This window comes from Amphiprion ocellaris, chromosome 13 (assembly GCF_022539595.1).
Source record: "Amphiprion ocellaris isolate individual 3 ecotype Okinawa chromosome 13, ASM2253959v1, whole genome shotgun sequence".
NCBI classification, from domain to species: Eukaryota; Metazoa; Chordata; class Actinopteri; family Pomacentridae; genus Amphiprion; species Amphiprion ocellaris.
Window position 1 is genome coordinate 21,367,291 of NC_072778.1, and position 23,754 is coordinate 21,391,044.

Here is a 23,754-nt window from a genome sequence, read left to right on the forward strand (position 1 = left end):
TTATTGTACCCATACCTACTCATTTGTGTATTTATTAATATTTTATATAATGGCAATTGTATAGTCAGATTAGGCATTCAGACTGTTTAAAACTGCACATTCCAGTGGAAAAGAACTGCAGGTAAACATACTACGGTTCTCCAACCAGGAGGCAACTTACAAAACTTTTGACTGCCACTAAAAGAGTAAGCCAGAGAGAGAGAGAGAGAGAGAGAGAGTGTGAAAATAAATTTTGGGGGGGGGTATCACTTTAACATCCGCAGGACGCTTGAATTAATGAGACTGACTAAACGGCTCGACACCAGGAAATAGGAAAGAAAAACACAATGATTTCCAAGACGTCGAACAATGTGTCAAATATGTAATTTCAGGTATTCTCCAGTTCCAATCTATTTTGGTCACACAAATACATTATTCAGTGGCTGCGAATCTAATTAAGAATTGAACATGCACAGATGGTGCTCTTGACCTCTTGAGTGCTGTGCGTTGTATGTATATACTGCAACAACTTACACACGTGTCTCTGTTTGCATGTGAACACACAATACTTGGGTGTGTCCATGAGTTACTGTGTACACTCGAAGAATGCCTTTTACTATACTTGGCAAAGACGTGCCATTACATTTATGTTTTTCCCAAGTGTGCATATATAAATATACATTCTTGTGTGTATGTGTGTGGCATGTAATCATAATGTAATTCATATAATGACAGACTAAGAGAACCTGTTCATTTGCTGTGTCCCTCGATTGGGTAGAACTAGTTAAGTCATCGCGCCTGTAACACTTTGACATTTCAAATGCTCTGAATGCATTACACACGAGTTTGTGGGTGTGTGTTTGTGTGTGTGTCTTCCCCACTGCTTTATGATACCCACTGAAGAGGACAAACAGTACAGTGGCACAAATAATGCATACAGAGTGAGAGAGAGACCAAATTAATGGACGAAAGAGAGGGGAGCACATTGATTGAATAGGAGAGATATAAAGAGCCCACGTAGTGGAGGCACACAGTGTTCACTGTGAGCTCAAGCTCCCCAAGGTTGTTTTGATATTTCCGAGCCACTTCCTTCAATCCGGTTGTGTCTGTACAGTAGAGAAAAATTGATTTATAAGAGCACATTTATTGCAAGTGAGTGTGTGTATTTGTACCACGTCCACTTCGGTGTCCACATCTGGCTTCACATCTTGCGGTTCGCACCAGTTGCAACTGAAATGGAGACATGCAGGGACCGTCTTGAAAAAGCTGCAAAAAAAATGCACAAAGATTCAATTTTTACATTGTTAGATAGACCTTTAAATGCATTCTCCATGTTTTACACTTCAAAATGGCAACATCAAAAAGATAAATGTGATCTGACTGCCTACAGCTCCCTTTCCTTTATTGCCATCCATCACTCTTTCCATCTCTCTCCTTGTCGACATCAGCCTCCACTCTTCTCATTTAATGTCTGCTGTAGGCTGGCCAGATCAATAGTCTAAGACAAACATGCGCGCACATAAACACATACACACATTCATGCTGACATAAACTCAGGGAGAAGAACGAACTACACACACACCTGAAAGGAAACTATCTGGGCCCATCAGTTATAATCACAGGGGCTCTTACTGTAAGGATGAAATTGTTTCTCACCAATGTTTGACACCATTACAGCACCTGATTGTTGAAGAAAGACAGAAATAGACAACCCTTAAGCAAAGAGTGAATAGAATAGAGAGTGAAAGGGAAAAGAAAAGATATTCCAATAGGTAGACTAAAAACCATCAATCCAGCCAACCAGCTGCACAGATGGGCTACATTCACACAGACAGCATCAGCCAGAGAGCGCAGGGCATGATTACCATCCTGTGAATGTGCATGAGCAGAGTGGAGCTGAGGTGAAATGACTTGTGTCATGTCTGTGGACCACTAGCGGCTGACGGCCTCATCACACATAGCCCCAAGCAGCCCACATGCAAGCCGTGCTTGCCCGTTTGCGTAAAAAACCTGATTATGGCTTTTTAGCTTTTCAGATTGTCCCTGCCGCTCGCTCAGCAGTGGATGCACCCAGTCACAGTTACTCAGTCCGGGCCTCTGGACGATTAGGCACCATCTCACTCCAAGCATGACCGATTCTTCTGCTCCCCTCTCTCACACTCATCGCTCCCTAGCAGGGTCTGGGTACAGACGAACTGAGGACTTCATTCCTTACGCTTCTGTCGTTTAAATCAGGTCGGATGAGTGTCATCCTCCCCTCCCCTTTAAGAGCATGGTAATCTGATTCTTTCTACTCATGCCTCTATCCGCTCTCCTCTGCCTCCAATTCTCCCAGTTTATCGCGCAACTCTGTCTCTCTGTCTTCATCACAGCTATGATTGAATTATGCCCTCTGGAGTGTCTCTACAACACCAACAGGCCTATGTTTCCCGTCCATATTGTCCAGACTGTTCTCTCACTGCCCCTTGCTCTACAGGCTTGCTCGTCCTATCCGCCCTGCCCTGTCACCTTGGATCACAAGGGAAGAGTGAGGAGAGGGGAAAAAGAAGGAAAACAAACACTGATCTCACAGCAGCTTTTTGCCTGCAAAATGTTCATGAGTGTAAATATAGCAGGAATGGAGAAGCGGTACAGTTGTTTTTATCTGAAGAGTAAACCTGAAATGTTTTGTTTCTGTCTCTTTTCTTGCCTTAAACTTCCACACTGCAATTAGATGTTAGAGATGAACAAATTGGGTATTTTCCTGCCATCTGTTGCCTTTGCTCAAACTAAACTAGATATAGTCACTGTTACACACTTGCCTGCATCCCTGCGCTTTGTGATACATACAAAGGACTGACGTGCGTTTGCAGCGGCAGATTCAGGCAGAGTGAAGTGTGAGGGGGGTTGGGAGGCAGAGGCTATCCAAACAGACTGGTTAGAAGCATGTTGTCTTAATTATGCCTGACAGCCTCCTCAAAGAACATGAATAAAAAGCGTGGAGCCCCAGACCTGGACTCATACATAATGGTTTGGTGTAACAAGTGTGGCTTGCACTTCAGACACATGTAATTAATGCACAGATAGCGCAGAAGGGATGTGTAAAAATGTTTTCAAGAAAAAAATATAAAGAAATGTCTAGGACCCAGTCAGATGTGGCATCATCTTTTGAACATACTGCACTGTTCGTACATTGGAGGAGAAAGTAAATTTATTCTCTAGTTATTCTATTGATTCTTCCACTTTATAAGACATGCTCGGAGAGCAGCACAATATTTGGTCCATTGTGTTAAACTCTTTTCAAAGCTTTCAGAAGAGAAATCACTTTTTTTTCTCTTTCTTTCTCTTCAGAATCGCAGGCGACGCTGAGTCGTGGCCTTTGATTTTCATCACACTTTATCAGGTTGACCAGATAGTCCTTGAGTGACTTACCTTTACTACACTCGCTTCCTCTCTCTCTCACTACTGGGCACTCAGAATAGTCCTATGCTGGTTTCCAAGGCAACCAACGTGGACCCTCGTCCAGAGAGGGTTGACAGACATTGAATAGAAGAACATGAAACTGTGGTTGCTCTCACAAAACGCCCTTTGCTTTTATTTATAGATTGCAACCTTCTCTGTAAGATTGAGCGATACAGTGCAAAAGCGCTAATGACATGCAAGCTTTTTTTTTTCAGGATCTGTAAGGTCTAACAAAACTGTCTGGTGTAATGTTTTCCCTCACCAAATGGATGAAGCAAACTAGCTGCAGAATAAGCTGCAGCCCCCCTGGAGGAAAAAAGGAGACTTAATTTTTGCTTCCACTGGGTCAGCACGCCAAGTAAGCTCCATTAATGTAAAGACAGAAATTAGAGACTTACAAGAAGTGAAAAAGAAAAAGAAAACTCAGTGGGCCAGCACTAAGAGAGAGCACTACTATCAGTTGTCTAATTAATCTGTTGGCTATGCGATGTCCAGGTAGCAGAGAGGGGAGGAGGAACTGCAGTGACAACAACAGACAAGAACAATAGAAATCTCAGTCACACTTCTTCACTATTATTTTGAGCAAAAGAAATAGACAATTAAAGGCAGGACACTCAGCATAAAGTGCTTCGTTTGTGTCAATTCTCTAAAAGGTGAAAACACAATGAATAAACAAGAACATACTGTTTAAGAAAGTTAAAGCTGTCACCTCACACTGCAGGTCACAAGACATAAGGTCAACCTGAGGTCATACAGTTTTTTTTCTATGCTGCCCCTCAAAGCAATGCTGTTGCTCTCCAACAGGGGGTGCTGTTCTCTGTCTTGTCATGAGGGTGAACTGTTGCAATGGACTCTGACTACAGAGAACACAAGACCTCAGGCCAAGTCACCCTCCCAAATTTATCCCATCATCCGTGCTGACACAAGCCCCAAAAGATCAACATGAGTCATAACTAAATTTCTCCTCTTCTGCTCATCACGTTGAATTGAACCTGAAAAAAGGAGAGTTTTTTTGTATTTTCTAAACCTTTATTTAACCTTTCGCAAGAATGTCCCATCCAAGACAGGCATTAACGCAAATTAACAGGTCACAGACTATTTAAAGAAGATTCACATAAAGATTAAGTGTGTTAGAGTGTCATAAAACCACAAAAATATACATCACGAGTTATGAGTGATAAAGATGATTATGTGAGTCACACCTACCACGTACATCCAAATATGTGTCCGCCTCTAAGTCAGGTAATGTCCAATAAGCACATCTTATTTTAGTTTTCCTAAAATGGCTGCAGAAAAAGAGAAAATAAGAGAAGCATTACTGTTGCAGAGTTACTTAATGTTTAACTATAATACAACATGCGATCAAAACTTAAACAAGCAATTTTTCACATAAAGGAGAAAGTACAGAATCAATGAACGAAACAGAAGCTGTTAAATTCAAGGCTTATGGGCATTACTGCAGCCAGCAATCGTCACAGCAGCATTACTCGCTGCATAATCCAGCTTTCGCTGATTTCAACTCTGTGCGGCGCCTTCCAGTTTTAAAGATGATGTTAAGGACAACCAATGTTACATGTAGCTTCCATCTATAGAGGTCAAACCTGTTCAAGGCCAATTCAGAGAAATGGACAGAGAAAAACAGACACTGCTGGGAGTTTATTTACTCTGCTGTTGCTTGATATTGAATTGCTGGTACCCAGTCAGATTCACTTTACAAGGGTGTTTTTATTATGCGTAAAATATCAGTCATCAGAGACTTATAGGGCAAACCCAGGTTCAGCTTTTACTCCTCCAGACCTGCAAACTACAATACGCAGGACTAGATGGCAGTCAGTATGAATACTACTGCAGTTGTAAAAAGAAATTCTCTCATGGAAATTTCTCAATAATATCCTAAATCAGTACAAAAGTTTTTAAGCCTTTTAAAGTTTTATTGGACACAGACTCATCCAGTTAACAAGTTATATTTATATTTACCTGAACAAATTGCATACAGGATCATAATAATAAATAATGTAAACTTCTGTACTTCTTCTTACATTTAAGTTTATCTTGTGATTTTTTCTTTTTCTTTTGTGGCATGAGAATATGAAATGATCAAGGACATGCTTCCTTTTGACAATGTGGCCCTAGTTTTCTTCTTGTCATCCAAATTCTAAGAAAAGTGGTGATTGAGTGACACTCCACCTCCACCTGCCCATCAATAAGTGAAAGCCATATAGAAGAGATCCAGATTGCGAGAGAGGCAAGCAAAGTTGCTGTGAAGAAGGTGAGTCCTGAAATTCAGGTCTTGTACAGTAGATTAGGGAAGTCACAGTCCTTCGGTTTCTTAGAGTAACCCTGCATTTCCCTGTGACGAAGCCTTAAAGATCTGACGAGCATCAAGAGACATATCTGAGAGAAGTGCCTTCAGTTTTTATTCATGTTCCTTCCCCTTTCTTTTTCAAGTGATCTGCAGCTTCAGAGAGAGAGGACGGTGAGGGAGAGAGACAGAGAGAGAGAGAAGGAGGGAGAGGGGAGAGAGAAGTGTTTTCCAATAGAAATGAGGCGAGTTGAAGTAGACTCTTCAGTTGGACTGAGGCTGTCACTGCTCAGTTCAAAACGTTCCACCATGCAAAACAGCCAAAAGCTCAAAAAACCTGTTACATGACTTCACTTTGAACATCAGGGAAGCTGATTCACAAGCAGGCCAGATTCTTTCAAACTTTGAGAAATCTTAAAATTGGTCCAAAAAAACAAACAAAAAAAGACACAAATCAGTGAAGGGCTGTTAAATTTCAGGTGGTAATTTTCTCCAGTTACTTTTATTTGTTGGCCCATTTGTTTGGCATTTTATGTTTCGTTGTCAATGAAGATCATTGTCTTGCTTATTGGCAAGCAACAAGGAGTGAATTTGTCATAACCACAAGCATGCACTACGAATACACACAGGCACACACACACATGCGCACACACATGGTTCTCATATTCTTGAGGACAGCTGCAGGGGTGTGGAAGCCTTGGGAAAATGGATCATGGAAACCAGCCAATCAACTTCCTCTGTAGCCAGCACCTGTTTGCCTGTATCTGCTGCTGACAATTTCACAATACAGAGTGATTATACAAATGCACAGAGATTAATATGCACATTTTGCAAATAAACATTATCAATTACTGTCACAAACACGCCTTTTTACATCATTTTTCATTGAAGTCGTGCAAGTACAGTAAGTAGGTATGATTTTCTGCTTGCATGTTTGTGACTGGGGTTTATTCAACAGAGATTATACAAATTTGAGTCTATTACACATCCTGGCCTAATTCACTAAACCTCGTTATAATTAAGACACACATCCACCATGGAGAGAAACCACACACAAACACAGGCACGCCACAATAAAAAAGTGTTACCTTGAAATATTCCCTCGACCAAAAAGAGAGATGAAGAGATGCCGAGATGATGACAGTTAATACGCCTTGATGTTTTTGTCACTTCGACAACAGAAAATCTGTATGTGTGTGTGCACGCACACATGTGTCAGTGTGTGATGTGAGAGAGCTGTGCACGTGTGTGCATGTGTGTTCGAGCTGAGGAGGGGGTAGACGATCTTCTCTGAAGCTGCCCAGGCAGGCATCAGCACTCAATCATCCCAGATCTGCCAGACGACACCAGCAGAGAAAACACATTACCCGTGTCGTGTCGCCTCGTCTTCTTCTGTTGTCTTCTCTTTATTATATTTAGGGCTGCCTTGCCTCAGGGTCAGGTGACAATCTGCATTCGCTTTCTGCAAGTTTTCACAAAACTGTCTGGAGTTTTGTTTTTTTTGTATTTTATTTTTCAACGTTTTTTTTCTACCTCTCTGTTAAAGGGGAGCTGTTGATGGTTTTTAATCCCTACATGAGTCCCTTTGCAGATGACTCTGCTGGCATGGTGTCAGAAAAGAAACTAACAGAGAGCAGCGCTACGCATTAGACAAAAGATGAATACCCTCAGAAGGGAGGGAGGGAATAGAGGGAAGAGGCAAAGAGCCTATTTGAAGTGCTTGTCTAAGTTTTAGTAAAAAATGAGTTCTTTATAACAGCATATAAATATATAAATGAAACACTTAAAGACATTATCAGGCACTTTCATTCCCCCTGCCTTTTGTGTGCTGGTTGAGGTGGGAAACAGAAGGGAAGTAAACACATCTGCATATCTGAGTCATTGGTTCCAAGGGAGCTGTTATGGGCTGTCTCCGCAAATCTCTTCTCTGTGTTGCTTATAGCCCACCAACAAGAAAATCATCCCCATACGCCACTGATGCCGGGTCAGATATTTCAACACTCTTTTAACTGATGTGGTTAGATCTGAGGGTGGCAAATCTGATTTCAGATCTCCTGATTTCAAATGGCTGCGCACCCTTTTGGTTTATCTTTTCTCAGGTTTGAGCACATGTGCCCACAGTACACAGCAGAGGAGAGGGGCGTACGTGTCGCCGTCGTTTAGTGTCCAGTTGACGGTAAGTTGGCACAGTTGGTGTAATAGAGTGGGCCAAGACCGGTCAGGCCCTCTGTCTCCATGGTAGCCATCACCTGGACAACCAAGCATGCCAGCCCTGAGGGATCAGAGTAACGGCATCAACTGGCAACAAGTACAAAGATGGTGAGGTTTTCGCTCTCTATCTGCTTCGCAGCATACATACAAACAGAACACACGGAAAGACAAGTTTAAGGCCTGCAACATACAACACAGATCCTCCCAGTTTTTCGTTGGTAAGTACTCTATGCCAAAGTGCTTCTCCTGGCGACATGTAACTCCCCTGTATACCATAAAACATCGTATCACTGTCTACAAAAGCTCAAATGTTTGAAGCACTCAAAGAAAATGCATCTGTCCACATAGCACAGGTGGCAGAAACAGTAAAATGTGGCTTTGATCTGTTGCTGAAGACCCTACTCACCCGACCTGCACCGTCTGACTTCTGTTTCCCAAACTGAAATCCCACTTGCATGGTCACCATTTTCTGCATGATGATGAAATAATGCATGCAGTTGAGGACTCCAGATGTGGCCTTCTCCTGTGAAGGGATGGTAAAGTTTGAACATCAGTGGACCAAATAATTTGAAGTTACGAGAGACTCTGTTGAGTGTCCTGGTGAGGCCGAGAACTTCTTGAGGTCTCCTCATATCAGTGCTGATATGTACTATACTTACACACGTGGACAAAATTGTTGGTACCCCTCGGTTAATGACAGAAAAACCCACAATGGTCACAGAAATAATTTGAATATGATAAAAGTAACAATAAATAAAAATTCTATGAAAATTATCCAATGAAAATCAGACATTGCTTTTGAAATGTGGTTCAACAGAATTATTTTAAAAAATAAACTCATGAAATAGGCCTGGACAAAAATGATGGTGAACTTAACTTAATATTTTGTTGCACAACCTTTTGAGGCAATCACTGCAATCAAACGATTTCTGTAACTGTCAGTGAGACTTCTGCACCTCTCAGCAGGTATTCTGGTCCACTCCTCATGAACAGACTGCTCCAGTTGTCTCAGGTTTGAAGGGTGCCTTCTCCAGACGGCATGTTTCAGCTCCTTCCACAGATGTTTAATAGGATTTAGATCAGGGCTCATAGAAGGCCACTTCACAATAGTCCAGTGTTTTCCTCTTAGCCATTCTTGGCTGTTTTTAACTGTGTGTTTTGGGTCATTATCCTGTTGCAAGACCCATGACCTGCGACTGAGACCAAGCTTTCTGACACTGGGCAGCACATTTCTCTCTAGAATACCTTGATAGTCATGAGATTTCATTGTACCCTGCACAGATTCAAGACACCTTGTGCCAGATGCAGCAAAGCAGCCCCAGAACATAACAGAGCCTCCTCCATGTTTCACAGTAGGGACATTTTTGTGTCTGCCAAAAAGTTCCAGTTTTGTCTCGTCTGTCCATAGGACATTCTCCCAGAAGCTTTGTGGTTTGTCAACATGCAGTTTGGCAAATTCCAGTCTGGCTTTTTCATGATTTATTTTCAACAATGGTGTCCTTCTTGGTCGTCTCCCATGAAGTCCACTTTGGCTCAAACAACGACGGATGCTGTGATCCGACACTGATGTACCTTGACCTTGGAGTTCACCTTTAATGTCTTTAGAGGTTGTTCTGGGCTCTTTTGTTATCATTCGTATTATCCGTCTCTTCAATTTGTCATCAATTTTCCAATTGTGGCCACGTCCAGGGAGGTTGGCTACAGTCCCATGGATCTTAAATTTCTGAATAATATGTGCAACTGTAGTCACAGGAACATCAAGCTGCTTGGAGATGGTCTTATAGGCTTTACCTTTAACATGCTTGTCTATAATTTTCTTTCTAATCTCCTGAGACAATTTTCTCCTTCGCTTCCTCTGGTCCATGTTTAGTGTGGTACACACCATGTCACCAAACAGCACAGTGACTAACTGTAACCCTATAAATAGGCCGACTGATTGATTACAAGTTTGTAGACACCTGTGATGCTAATTAGAGGACACACCTTGATTGAACATGTCCCTATGGTCACATTATTTTTAGTCTTTTCTAGGGGTACCATCATTTTTGTCCAGGCCTGTTTCATGAGTTTATTTTTTAAAATAATTCTCTTGAACCATGGTTCAAAAGCAATGTCTGATTTTCATTGGTTAATTTTCATAGAATTTTTATTTATTTTTACTTTTATCAGATTGAAATTATTTCTGTGACCATTGTGGGTTTTTCTGTCATTAACCGAGGGGTACCAACAATTTTGTCCACGTGTGTAGCTCTGTAAATTGAGTGCTGTATCTTGCAATCTAAAGTCTCACCATACAACTTCTTAAAAACAAAAACATACTAAAAGCACAGTATGACTGATCAGTTCTCCTACTGCTCATAGCAAGATGTTAGAGGAAGCCATGGACAAATGTAGCACTTTGTATTCCTTTGTGTGTGTTTCAACAGCCATGCCTGGATTTCTTTTAACCTTGAGATGCTTTCGTCTATCTCTTGTTAACTCTCTCTTTGTGTTTGTGTGTGTAGTGTGTTCCTTCTGGTCAGCGAGAGGATTCTTTCTCTATGGCTGTCACCCACAGGACCAGGCTCATACAACAGGAATAATGAGCAACTATTCTGTTCTGTTGCAGTGAACAAAACGAGGTTTACAAGAAAGACGGACTCCAGGGGTCAAGGCAGAGCACTGATTCACTATCTCCCCGTCTCCCATATGCCACACACACACACACACACACACACACACACACACACACACACACACACACACACACACACACACACAAACACACACGTGTATACGTGATTTCAGAGGACATAACTTTGACTTACGTTATTTCCTGGACACTTATTCTAACTTTAAACATAACTATTACTCATCTAAACCTAACTTTGAAACATGTCTTCAGCTTAAAATTTAATAATCTTGCTTTTTAGTCTCACATTATGACTGTGTAAATGGATTCAGGTCCCCACAACATGAGTAATACCTGGACCACACACACACACACACACACACACACACACACACACACACACTTCTTTTTACTTCCTACATATGTCCCCAGTGTGTAGGGGTCACCATGGTAACCTTGTCTTCTGCAGCAAATGGCTAGGATGTTGTGATGGGGTCTTGACCAAAGTTTATTGATCTACAAGATTTGGTGCCTGTTTCCGAGGAAAAAATCTTGTTCTACGTTGTTGAGACGTGATCGATCTGAAGAAATCCCTGGAAACAGACTTGATGAATTTATACCCTTGAGATATTCAAAGTTTATGGTCTGTATTTATGTGCTATTTCTGGCCTGTTGTTTGTTCCAGTAGATCACTTTCATTGTGTTTGGTTTTCTTTGTATACTGGCTGTGTATGTATATATATATATATGTATGTGTGTGTTCCATGGGTACTTCCTGTGGTTATGTCTGTGCAGCAGAGATGATTCATGACTTTCAGTGTTGTTTCAGAGAGAGAAAATTCACACTATAAATTTGCCTCTTTCCAACACTCTATGTCACACTCATAAACATACACACACACACACACACACACACACACACACACACAAATAGAGGCACGCACTCTTGCACTTGCACTGTTCCAACTCCCACACAAACAGACAAAAATGAGCGCATCTTCGTTTTTGGTTTTTAGGGTAACTGACACAAATAAACCAAAAATATCTCTCACATGCACTCATTTTGCATTTCCAATGACTAGCAGCTCATGGTCATGGGGATAAATATCATAATCACATAACAATAGACAACATTTACGCAGCGGTGTCTTATAAATTCATTCATGTAAATAAGCAGTTTATATAACAGCTTACTTTCAGAATTCTGTCTCTTAATTCAACGTTCCAATGTGTTTTATCAGGAAACATTGCAGCACATTTGTGTCTACAGTACAGAGGGTTTTTTTGTGATCCTGGACAGGCTGCGTTTTGTGCTGTGCATTGCGAAGGTCATGGCAAAGAATGGCCCACAGGAACTTAGAGTAGCCACAATGGCACAAGAATTTGAGAATATAAAAGCGAACAAATACGGCCGATGTGTGTGTCTATATATGTGTGCGTGTGGTTACTGAAATAATTTTGTGCAACAAAGTGAAGAAATTATTCCACCGTCAGGCAAAGTAGCAGCAGTAATATTAGCAGCCATACACTCAGTCTGTTGCTCACCTTATCACTTCTGCCTATTGTGTTATCTCAAAAGGGGAAAGTCCGCACAAAGGAAACTTTGCACTTCACTTACAGTATCCATTTACAGTTCAGTCAACTATTTTCCTTTTTCAAATGAAGCCACAACTTCCTCATTGCTGATTTTCCTCGCGTCTCTGTTGCTTTTTTTTTTCCCGAACGTTGCGTCACTGGGTTGTGGTTTTCTCACTACTCACAGAGCACAGGAAGTGTGTTGTGGCAAAACAGGTCCCTGTCACTGTTTCCACTCTTCACTGAGGACCACAGAGCTAAATTTAACACCACTAACAAGATCACAGGTGCCCAAAATACTTACTTCCACATACATAGAGGTTTAATTTAACTACTCTGAGCTATTTATACTTAACCATGTTAATATGCTTATGTCTGGGTTGAGGTTAAGTTTACTGTGTGACGCAGTCAGCCACAAAGGAAACAGCCTAAGCCAATTAGCGAGCCCTGGGGTTAGAGAAGAGCTAGTCAAGTCAAAACAGTTAGCCAGCGAGGCACAACTGCCCATGATGATCACATGAATGAGGTCTGGTCAGGAAATGGACTGACTGAGCGCCAGTGCATAGTTTTGACGCAGATGTGGTCATAATCTATCAATTTATTTGCTCAGTGATTTACTTTGGGTGAAAATGTTCCCAAGACAGATGAAAACACAACAACTGACATCTGCTGTGTGACAGAAAACACTCATGCATCACGGTTGAGTTCAGGTCAGTTGTCTTCCCCATCAAGCAGATTTCAGGAACTGAAACACCTTCCACCCCGAAACCTGCTACATCTGATTGTAAAAATAGACTGTGAACAGTTATTTTAATCACATGTTTGTTTCAAAACTTCACTCTGAAGAAAAAAGGAACTAGGAATGAGACTTTTGCTATTGGTAAACAGAGGAGAAATGAAAGCAGTGAATGGAAAATACAAATTAAGTGGAAGATGGAAAAAAAAGGAAGCTACAGTAGAAAAATAAAAAATAAATGTCAAAGAGTGCATGGGTCAATCACACTAAGAGAAGACGCGTTCAGATCATGTCCGGGAATTCATCGGTAAAGGAACAGCAGTATCAATATCAATCCCTTTATATGGAGCAGCTCCTCTCACCACTTTGTCTTTGTGTCGAGCATTTTGTGAGGCCTCGGCTGAACCCACTTCTGTGTGCTGGCAGCGTATGCTCAGTATCAGTGCGATGAAGGAGGGGTGGTGGAGAAACAGGCCTTTGGACTTGGACCGCAGCCAAGGCCAGAGTGGGTTTTACTCTGGCTAAAGTTACGTGCTGCTCTCTGTGACTGCCTCTGCTAACTCAGTCTGGCTGCGAGATGAAGCCAGAAGTTGGGACAATTACCCCGGACACTGTCGAGTCATGTCGGTCAAAGTCTGGTCTGGGTTCATGTTGGTCTAAGTTCAACCACACACATGCACATTAAACTACACACATGCTGATCTGTTCAAATTGTAGAATAAGGACATCATAGCTTCAGTTTATTTCATTGTTTTCCTGTATTTTCTCTGTTATTTCCTCCCACCTACTCACTTTCTCTCTCTCATTTTATTCCCTGTTCTGCTTCTTCATCTCTTTTGCTAATGTGGGCCGAGGATAAGCTAATGTCAGGTAGATGTGGTGGGACTTTGGAGAAAGGAGATTATCTCTTATTGTCACTTAAAAAAAAAGAGGCCGACTATAAATAAGCAGATTTACTCCACCCCACTCCTCAGAGCACGGCGGGAGATCAGGCCCAGGAGTGCAACTTTAAGGCCAGGGTTATTGTGTTTCTATGGTGACACAGTGGCGGTGGCGTGTGTGTGTGTGTGAATCAAGGGGTGAGGGTGTACGTGAGTGTGTCAGTGTTTGCGTGCCTCCCCCTCTTCGTAGTTGGGGTCCTGTCAGCAGCAGCCAGTCTCCCAGCCCCCGCTGAGACAGAGCATGTTGGGTAACAGCAGTCTGGAGTTCCCCTGGACTCACTCCAGACCTCCTCTCCCTTCCCTCCTGCCTCTCTCCCACAGTCCTCCCCTCCCTCTCCCCTCTCACCCACCCGCTTCCCCTTTCTCCCTGCTGGCTCTTTCACTTAGGAGCGATATGGTTTTATGTGTGCGTGTGTGTGGACATGGATGGCTATTCCCAACAGTCCATACAGTAAAACTCCTGGTTTATTTGTCCTGTTCACAGCAGGTCATCTCCTTTTGACATTTTTAGTATTTTCAACACCACCCTTCCTCAGAAAGCTGCTCTTGGACCGCTTTTCTATTAACCCCTGCAGGCTCCGTTTCCCCATTAAACCATCACGTAGAACTGATCTCAGTTCAGTGCCTGCTGTCTCAGCATCTCGACACATCTGCTCTGACTCATTTGCTCTAGTTCCCCATTCTAAAAATGAGAAACAAAGGCAGCTTTAAAAACAATTTGTGCCTATTTATGGCTCTGGCCAAGTACAGTCAGAATACCATCATCAACACAACAGCCGTCATCATCATCATCATCATCATCATCACCATCATCATCATCATCATCATCATCATCATCATCATCATCATCATAGCAACAAATATTGGCTAATCGATGATGAAACACTTCAGGTCAAAGTGTGTAGCATCTCCTGGGCAGATTTACAGTAACCTATAAACGATTAACTGATTCAGCTCCCAGGGAGGAATTTATCTATTTGTTGTTTGAGATGATTTTAAAGGTCAGCGATGACAGTTTGATTCAGATTTGCTTCTTTTTTCTTTGGAAGCATGAATCCTCTACCCGGCCAGATCCCAAACTCAGAATGATGAGAGATAATGAGAAAAAGTAGGTGTACAAGCATGAAAGATGTCAACAAGGCAGCGCAACCACTGACATGGCCTGACATGTTTACCTGCACCCACTCCATTCAACGCTTAGCCTTCATGCCAGAGGAACAAGCTGCTGCACGCTTCTGCCACAAAAGCACACAACAGTAACTCACCCTGTGTTGCACCCTGCGCTGACAAAGCACAGCGTCACAGTTTCCGAAACCTCTCCTTCCACTTTTGCATCACCCTGCATGCAAAAAAAACAGAAATGCGACTGTATCAGTAAACCAACAGGTTTACACGCCGGATTTTAGAAAGCAGATTTAGTTATATGCGTTACAGTACAGTACGTTAAACGACAACACACAAACATTTTCTCTGACTTATTTCTCAGCCTTTAAAAGACAGTAATGTTAACGTGAATATTGCATTTATTTATATATGCTGGTAAAAATAGCATTGCTCAGTTAGATGCGTTATTTACACACAGTGTAAGGAATATGAAGCAAATAAAACAACAGTTAAAATGTCATCTAGCAACTGCTAGTATTTGTGGGAGAGACTTTGCTGATGTCAGCAAAGTCTCTCCCACAAATATTTAGTGTTTATGTGATTAGAAAGATTTTTAAAAAAAACTTTTTGTGGTGATTCAAGATGGTCATCTGTGAGCAAAACAGGAGATGAAGACTATATGTGACTGAGTAGATAAGTGACTTAAAATGGAGCTTTTTATTTGTCTGGCCGGCCTTAAACACGACCGCAGAGTCTGGGACGTCTGAGCCACAGCCACTGAATGAGAACGAAACACAGACAACTTCCTCTTTCCACCCATCAGCCACGCTCCTCTCTGTCTCTGTCTTTTTTTTCTTTTCTTCCTTTCATTCTATCGTTTCTCCGACTCCAGCCCGTGTTATCACGGAGCAACGGATGTGATGTCAATTCCTGTTTGGTTTTCAGCTGCGCAGTTGGTGACTAAAGAAGTAGCAGCTTGCTGACAGCTGTGAGTGGAGCTGGAAACATGCAAATAAACAGGGTCTGATTGTAAGTGTTTGCAAGCTCTCACAGCTGCTTTTTGAAGCCGTAATAGAGTCACTTAACTTTTTTTTTTGGTTTGTTTTGTAGCTGTTGCTAGGTATGTGGCTACCCTTTAGCTTGTTGTTTGTGGCTCTTGTACAGATGTCTCCATATCAACTTCTGCAACAATGCAGGTTCACAATTCACTGTGGGTTAAATTTCTGCATGGCACAACAAGTAAGGCCACACAGCTGGAGGGCAATGCTCTCTTTTATTTACTCTATAATATTATATATATATATATATATATATATATATATATATATATATATATATATATATATATATATATATATATATATATATATATATACATATATATATATATATACATATATATATATATTCTGTGTTATTTCTTCTGCCAAAAAGAGCGACAGTAAGAAAACTCAAACTCCTTTGCTTCATCATCTGTCGTTAGTTGAGAGTCTTCTGGTGACAGACAGGCAGGCACTGTGACACCCAGCCCTGGTAATAGAAGGCAATTATAAGCCCTGGCGAGAGCTGTGGCAATGGGGAAAACTTTTATACAGCCCCCCTCCTGGGGGGCTGACATGCAGACACACTGAAATTAATTGCTACAAAACATCAGACGAGCTTGACGCACACATGCGCATAGTCAAACTCCTGGAAAGGAGAAGGATGAAACAATACACATCAGGCGACGTTGCATTGATGCTCGTGAGGAGGAAGAAGAAGAAAGAAAAGGCAGCAAAGAGAAGCAGCGAAAAACAAGTAGATCCCTTCCAACAAATCATGTTTTCATCTAAATAAAGAAGCCAAAGACAATAGACTCGGGTACCTTGGAGACCAGGAGGACTATTTCTCCATGGCAACCAGTGTGGTGTGTGACAATGCCGCAGTGTGAGGGTTTGAACTGCTAAAGCTGTCTGGGAATGCAGAGATAGATGGGGAGAGAGAGAGTGAACCTCAGAGAGTGAGACCCATGGAGGGCTGTCGGTGTGCTCGTAATGAGAACACACACTGTCACAATCCCACTGTGAGAAAAATGGAAGTTCATGACTTTCCAACTCACGTTATTTTCTTTCTTTCACTCTTTAAGTCAATACAAAGAGAAATCCTTTTCCTAACTAAATTATGACACTAAGCCTGTTTATGTTTCCAACAGTGCAAATCCAAATATCCCCGTACGTAAACATTTCTCCGGTGTTTCTATGGAGTTGTTCCCCTGTTTGGCAGCACCATGTGGCCTTCGTACAAGATTTATTTTAATTGTGCGGTGTATTGTGGCCAAGAGAATGTCAGGCTATATGCTGGGTGTGTGCCGTGCTCACATTTGTGGATACGTGCACTTGTGACAGCCCTCGGACACCATATTGTGTGTGTATGTGGGTGTATGTGTTCAATGTGCCACGTGTATGGTGTGTTTGGACAGCAAGACAAACACAAATAATGGAACGTGTTAGTGTGTGTCTTGTTATAGCCTGCATTACTGTCCTCAGCCATAAAGGTAACATAAAACTTTTTACTTTTTGTTTGGTCACTCCTCCCTAAACATGTGTCAAAAGCCTCAATATAATTGAGATTATTGCTCCATAATATTGACTCTAGCGCATGAAATTGAGACCAACAGCTACTGGATGTCTTTTCCAAACTTTGTGCTGCTGCAAGTTTCGACAGCGTCCTCGCCCATTTCTCCTTGTCAGCATCGCCCAACAACCATCAACATGCAATCTCCTTTGTGTGTCTTTATTTTTATTTGCTGTGCGCTTTATAGAAATTCATTACACTGTCTGCCGCCAGCGTAGGCAGAAAAACATTCCCTGGGCTCAGCTGAACTCTCACCCTCCTTTAATGTAAACACTGCTCACCAGTCACGTTTCTCCCATTGAGGTAAATGCCTGCATTATATATGAATCTAGTCTCCTTAATCCAGTTGCACCATTAACCTGCACACCCAGCCGTTTCTAAAGGATTGCATGGAGAGAGAAAAAGAGAGGCAACTCTGACCCTGTTAATTGCTAATAGATAATCTAAATTTAAAAGCATTAGTGCATATCAGATTAACTATAATTGCACATCACTTGAGATGTTTTATCGTCTGGCCACAGTGGACTTTATGAGATCTGCTGGTTAATCATCAGACTGAGTGACCCAAAATGACATTTGGCCCTCGAGCCCTCGACTCCTGAGAAACCCATTGTCCCATGAGCCAATGCTTTTGACAGTTATTCATTTATTTATTCTCCCTTTCTTCCATTTCTTGTTTGTTTTTCATTTTCCTTGGAAGCATACAACGGGTGTTGCAGTTATTGTTGTTTGCCGTCTTGTCTGTCGGCCTCGTCAGCCGTCAATGCCTGCTGACATGCGACGCTCTGAGTTAAATGATTATCGTGTGATTGTAAAAAGGGCTGCGGGGCTTTCTGATGGAGGCCTGTCTCCCCAGCCCTGTAGGCTATCCTGCACTGGCAGTCTCCAGCTGGGGTGGAGGGGAGGGTTTGGAGGGTGGGGGTGAGGCTGGGGGTGGAGGGAGCGGGGCTTACCCGAATCAACCTGTCGTACCTGCCCTCAGGCCCACCTGTCAACAACCCACTAACAGTCGCTTTCTCTTTCACTCTGTCGCTCTCCGGCTCTTCTTTTTCCATCACTTGCTCTGCCTCTGTATCTCTCCTCACCCATTTATCTCCCTGCCTCTCGCCCTCTCTACTCCTCCACTTTAGTTCTGCTCTGACACTACAAAACAAATAACTCTCACCTGAGAAAATGCATCTCTCTGTCGCTCTCCGACTGTCATTTTCACTTCACAGCAAGTTATTGGAAACAGCTTTGGCCATTGGACCCAGGGAGACTATTTGTCTTGGCAACTTCTGATGTGACTCAGAACTCAAACAAAACCTGGAGAACAACTTAAAGATGTGTGTGTGTTAGCTGTTTGTATAACACCAGGTTTAGACAGGTCATCCTTTGAGAGACAGGGTGAATTCAGGGCAAGTTTACCAAATTTTCATCAGCTAGCCGGAGCTATGTGTTTATGGTTCCTGGTTCAGAAAGGAGAAGATAAAAATCAAACTATCTCCCCTTTCTTGCCATTCTCTCAATAAACTTCAAGGGCCAAAGAGTGAGCGGGGTGATGACTGTCTGATGCAATAATAAACCCACACTGCATAAAGCCGCTCTTCCACATAAACAGATGTGGACTGGCTGAGCTCTTGTGTGACTGTGGACTAAAAGCAAAGTTTAAATTCTTGACAAAATTCTGAAGACTGTCACAGAATAAAAACAGCTCTGAGTCTGGATGTTTTCTGTCTGCCCCTCGACTACCGTATGTACATGAGTCACACCCGAAACGTGTTACCTAAAGACAACAGAGCAGTTGCTTTTTAAGTCTGGATGCTGAGGCCACATCTTTCTGCCTCCTTGTCTCTTCCTGTCTGTCTCTGTGCCCATGTGAAGACGTCAGCACTGTGAGCAGCATCTCCAGTCAGCTGAGTCAATCAGCCAAAATAAGGAGTTTTGACCCGGTGCAAGAAGACGCAACATCCAGGCAACGATGATGTAAACTTAAAAAGGATCTGGTCTGGGCTGTGCCTGATTTCTTCCTCCACAAAGTGACTGAAATGAGGCTGGCGAAGCTGGTTAAACATGTTAAACAAATAAATAAAAAAAGTTCTGCTACATGTAATGTAAAATAGTAAAAGACATTAATAGCTGAGAGGGAAATATAGAGTTGTGAAAAAAAATACAGTATCAGTAAACGTAACTAAAAAATGTTTTTAAGTACAGTACATGAGTAAATGTACTTCCACAGAAGTGGTTGACAGGAAGGGTTGGAAAGTTTGTGGTAGATGCTCATGTATCACTGTCAGTGTCCAAAGTGAGGAGAGCCACATCTAATCTCTCATCAGTCGATGATATTACAACAGATAAATAAAGGCCACTTATTTAGAAAAATCAAATTCCATAGCATTTGAAACAACTTCTTGCTCACTTCTTTCATTTGGTTTGCTAAGTTTCGACTCTCTCGCTAACACCGTCCTGTTTTGCATACATCAGATCTGTCAACATGCCAGGGTCACCCACGGATTAGTGCATACACAGTTCAGACAAACACATAAAAGTATTTTGTGGCAACCTTTAAATGTTAGCCGTTGCTGTACCGTGAATGCTGCATGGTGTGGGGAAGCCCCGTCATTCAACCTGCTACCAGTGACTCATCGGGAGCTGAAAGGTCAGGGGTCAGATCTTTTGTCACAAGCATCAAACAAACAGGCTGGGGATTCAGTGAGTCACATACCCTCGGGGACACGGTGGGGCCAGTTTGGGGTGGGCTTTGTGATGTGTTTGGTAATTGTCTCTCTGTCACCAGCCACCTTTCGAGGGAAACAACAGGCAGATAAGCAGATACAGTGGCCATTCGATGCCGCTGCTGTTTCTGTGTGATACGTTAACACCAATCCTGCCTCACAGCCTGGGGGGTAATATGACAGGGAGGGATGCCTGCAGTGACCGAAGTGCAAGCAGATTGTTTTTCAAACGTCACTGCAGACCTGAAGCTTTAGTAGGTCAGCTCCCGCAGTAAAAGAAAACTTGTGATCTTATAATCATATGCCGCTATGGTAAGGCCTGCATTCCACAGTGGCATTCCTGGACTCTGAAAAGAGAGAAAAAAAGGATGTCTGACTGCTTCAGTGCAGCAACAGGTGGTGTGCTGTAATCTTCTGCATTGTATTGTCATGGGCTGTGTTAGATTTCAATAAGTGAGCCAAGGTTTATGATGACTGAGGTGTGGAGTTGAGGTGTCAAGTGTTTGAGCAGATGTATAGTAATGGATGTCTTCAATGACAGCAGTTTCCAGAATCCCTTTAGATCCAGTTGGCTTTTCATGTGAGTCAATTAGTCCAGATTTTCCTTGTCTTCTTTACCAGTTTTCTTCGACGTTCTTGGGGAAATTTTATCCCTCTCAGGCCTGTTCATCTCTTTTTCCCGGCGCATCTCCCTCTGCGTGTAAAAGGTCAGGTCACACACTCCTGCTGGTGTCACTTTAAAAACTGGGAGAAAAATGACATTTATCAAATAGCCTCCTATCGTGTTCTCGGCTTCTCCCCCCGTCACCATATGACTATGGGCTAATATTCAGCCTGTCACTCTGCCCGAGACGATCAGGCCTCTGCTCTTCTCCCATTTAATTATCAACTCTCGCTGTGTATAGTGCAGGCCCCAACACATCCAGGCCCATTTAATTTTTATCATATTAAAATCCACCACTCTCGCCCCCTTCCCACTTGGTAAAATAAAACTATGATAGCTGCATTCTGTGCTCCAAATAGCCAGTTCCTCTCTGTTTTCTCTCTCTGTCATTACATTATCCCTCCCTCCCATCTCCTCTGCCACATTATGTAACATCCAGGCTTTGGTAGCTGTCATCACCCACCTTCTAATCTTGGTCCGCCCATCCTGGGGGCACACCAGGCTGAACACACCTGTATGCTAATGGAAAGGGATTGCACCACGGCTCGGTGTGGGCAGCCGGTTAGGTGAGGAGTTGGTTCTGCTTGTATGTCTGTCCTGTCTCCCTGACTGACTGACTGCTTGGCATTGGCTGCTGACAAATGCCAACACAAAGCTTGGTATTTGCTCCCACGTACGATATGTGAGTGTGAGGATTCTCTCTCAGATTCTCTCTATTTTCTATTTTCCTGTGACTCTCACCCTCTCTTCCCACCTTCTTCAGCTCTTTTGCTCAACCTACCTCTTTGATATTCTTCGATATCTATATGTCTCCATGTCTTTGCTTCTATTGTTTTGCTCCGGCTCTTCTTCCACCTTCTGTCTTTTTTTGGCTCCTCTATCTACTTCCTCGTCGTTTCGCTGTGGCAGATTGGGGCATGATTAAATATTAACTAGTGCTCGTGCGGGGTGTGTTTGTGTGTGTCTGAACAAGGGCGTGGTGGCTGCGTAGGTAATGGAAGACCTTTTTTTTTCCATGCTGGCTGGCATGAAGCGCTGGAGTTTCATCAGGCGAGGACTCCTCTGGCTGGTTTGTGTGGGCAGCTAAGAGGAACACACCGAGGAGAGTGAGCCAGCTGACCCAAACACACACAAACATGCGACAGTGCACACATATCGCGAGCATCTACATCTACACCTGCCCTTACAGCATCTGGCTTCCACCCCCTCCGTGCATCAGAGTGAAGGGAGGCCCAAACAGCCACTGTGAACTGTTTATCATCTTTATTACTTTATTACTTTTCTGAGAGTTTTCCCTAACCTGATTTTATTACATTGTCATCAGATGATGAGTTCTCCCATCTGCGCTCTCTGCTTTTTCTTCTTTGCTTTGCCACAAATTTATCAACCTCAGTTACTGATGCATGGCAGCAGTGCTGGATGCAGACAGGAGTTTAGATTTGGTATCATCACCTTGCCACGCCATCATCATATCTTGTCTTCTGGTCTTTTTTCCTATTAAGTAACAGCCCCATAGTGGAATGGCATTCGTCTTACTGAAAAACAAAGCGTGAATCCAAATTTTTAACTGTGTGTGAGCAGTGGGAGCAGCCATTTGCCTTCCAAAATACCACACCGCTGTGCAATGCCACATACCTTCAAAAGTGATTAGATTTGATCATTTATACGTACAGTATCTGTATGAATAAACAGCATTACATATTCTCCAGCTGCACCCTCGCCTCCAGGCTTATTTGGATTTTGTGAAGGAGCCTCTGCTCCAGATCATCCATAATATATGACAGAATTTTGCTATCAGTCTAATGGGGGTAAACAGAGAGATTTGCCAGAGGCTGAATGGGAAACGCCGGGGAGAGAATGCCATCCAATAAAGACCAAAAGTCTACTGTGTGTACCTGAATAATACTTATGTTTCATTTTGTTGCCGTAACAGTCAATCAATTAGTCTATGTAGCCTATAATCTTTGACTTTAAAAAAATGAATCTGATCACCTGTAGATAAAAGCGCAGCTTAAACACGGTCTGAAGGCTTTAGTGTGAAATCAGTGGAGTCTGAATCCTAATATTATCTGAGGATTGTTGAGTCTCACCCTGCCGGCCTCTCCAACGCACCAGCAGCATCTCTTTTCTGTCCGTCTCTCCTTCTCTCGGGCCACCTCAACGTCTCCTGCCCACGATATTTCCCAATGAGGTTGCTCGCATATAGATCCAGTCAGCAGCAAGGGAAACACATTGATTTCCCGTCAGCATCCACTGAGGAGTGCTGGCGCGCCAGCCGAAGCGGGAGCAGCCGGGGGAACATCGGTATCCCGCAGGCGTCCTGGCAGCTGTGCACAGCGTTGTTAATGCGGCCCATTAGGCCGCTGAGTGGCAGAGAGATTCCCTGAATATTGAGCTGGGGACACCCCTCAATTAGACAGATCGCCCCGCACCTCGTCAGCATCCGCGGCTATCTGTTCTCATTAATCAATGACACAGCCGAGAGAGACGGAAAGTTAATTTGGAGGAAGTTTGCTCCCATCCAGCAGAGTTTGCACAGTCATATTTCTGAGCCTATGGCCGTGGAAATAGCCTCACTTATCATCGGCTAATTACTCATTCAATAAGGCTTTAGGCTCCGGAGAAACGCACGGCAGTGTAACTTCTAAACATTCAAAATGTTGAAAAAAAATAAATTTTAATCTGGTTGGATGCTTGGATTGCGCGTCATAAATACGCAAATCGTCGTTTAAAACATTTTCCTCCTTATTAAAAATGCACACAGTCTTAAATGTTTAACATTAACTAAATCAATGTAAAGCAATTTTTCACATGGAGTTCTTTAGCTGAGCTGTAAAACACTCTGTGCTTTAAAACACAGCAG

The 23,754-nt window shown here is 42.7% G+C and overlaps 1 long non-coding RNA gene across 3 annotated transcripts; it reads right to left on the reverse strand.

Moving 5' to 3' along the window:
• LOC118470812 (uncharacterized) lies at positions 1-23,754 on the reverse strand. Of its 3 annotated transcripts, XR_008603765.1 has the most exons (5): positions 22,982-23,753; positions 15,062-15,135; positions 8,340-8,456; positions 4,627-7,994; positions 1-4,412 (listed from the first exon to the last, which is right to left on the reverse strand). It is a non-coding gene; the product is annotated as an uncharacterized LOC118470812 (long non-coding RNA). The 3 variants fall into 3 exon arrangements; XR_008603764.1 differs by having other exon boundaries at positions 4,627-8,456; positions 22,982-23,754; XR_008603766.1 differs by lacking the exons at positions 15,062-15,135; positions 22,982-23,753 and adding an exon at positions 12,090-12,483 and having other exon boundaries at positions 4,627-8,456.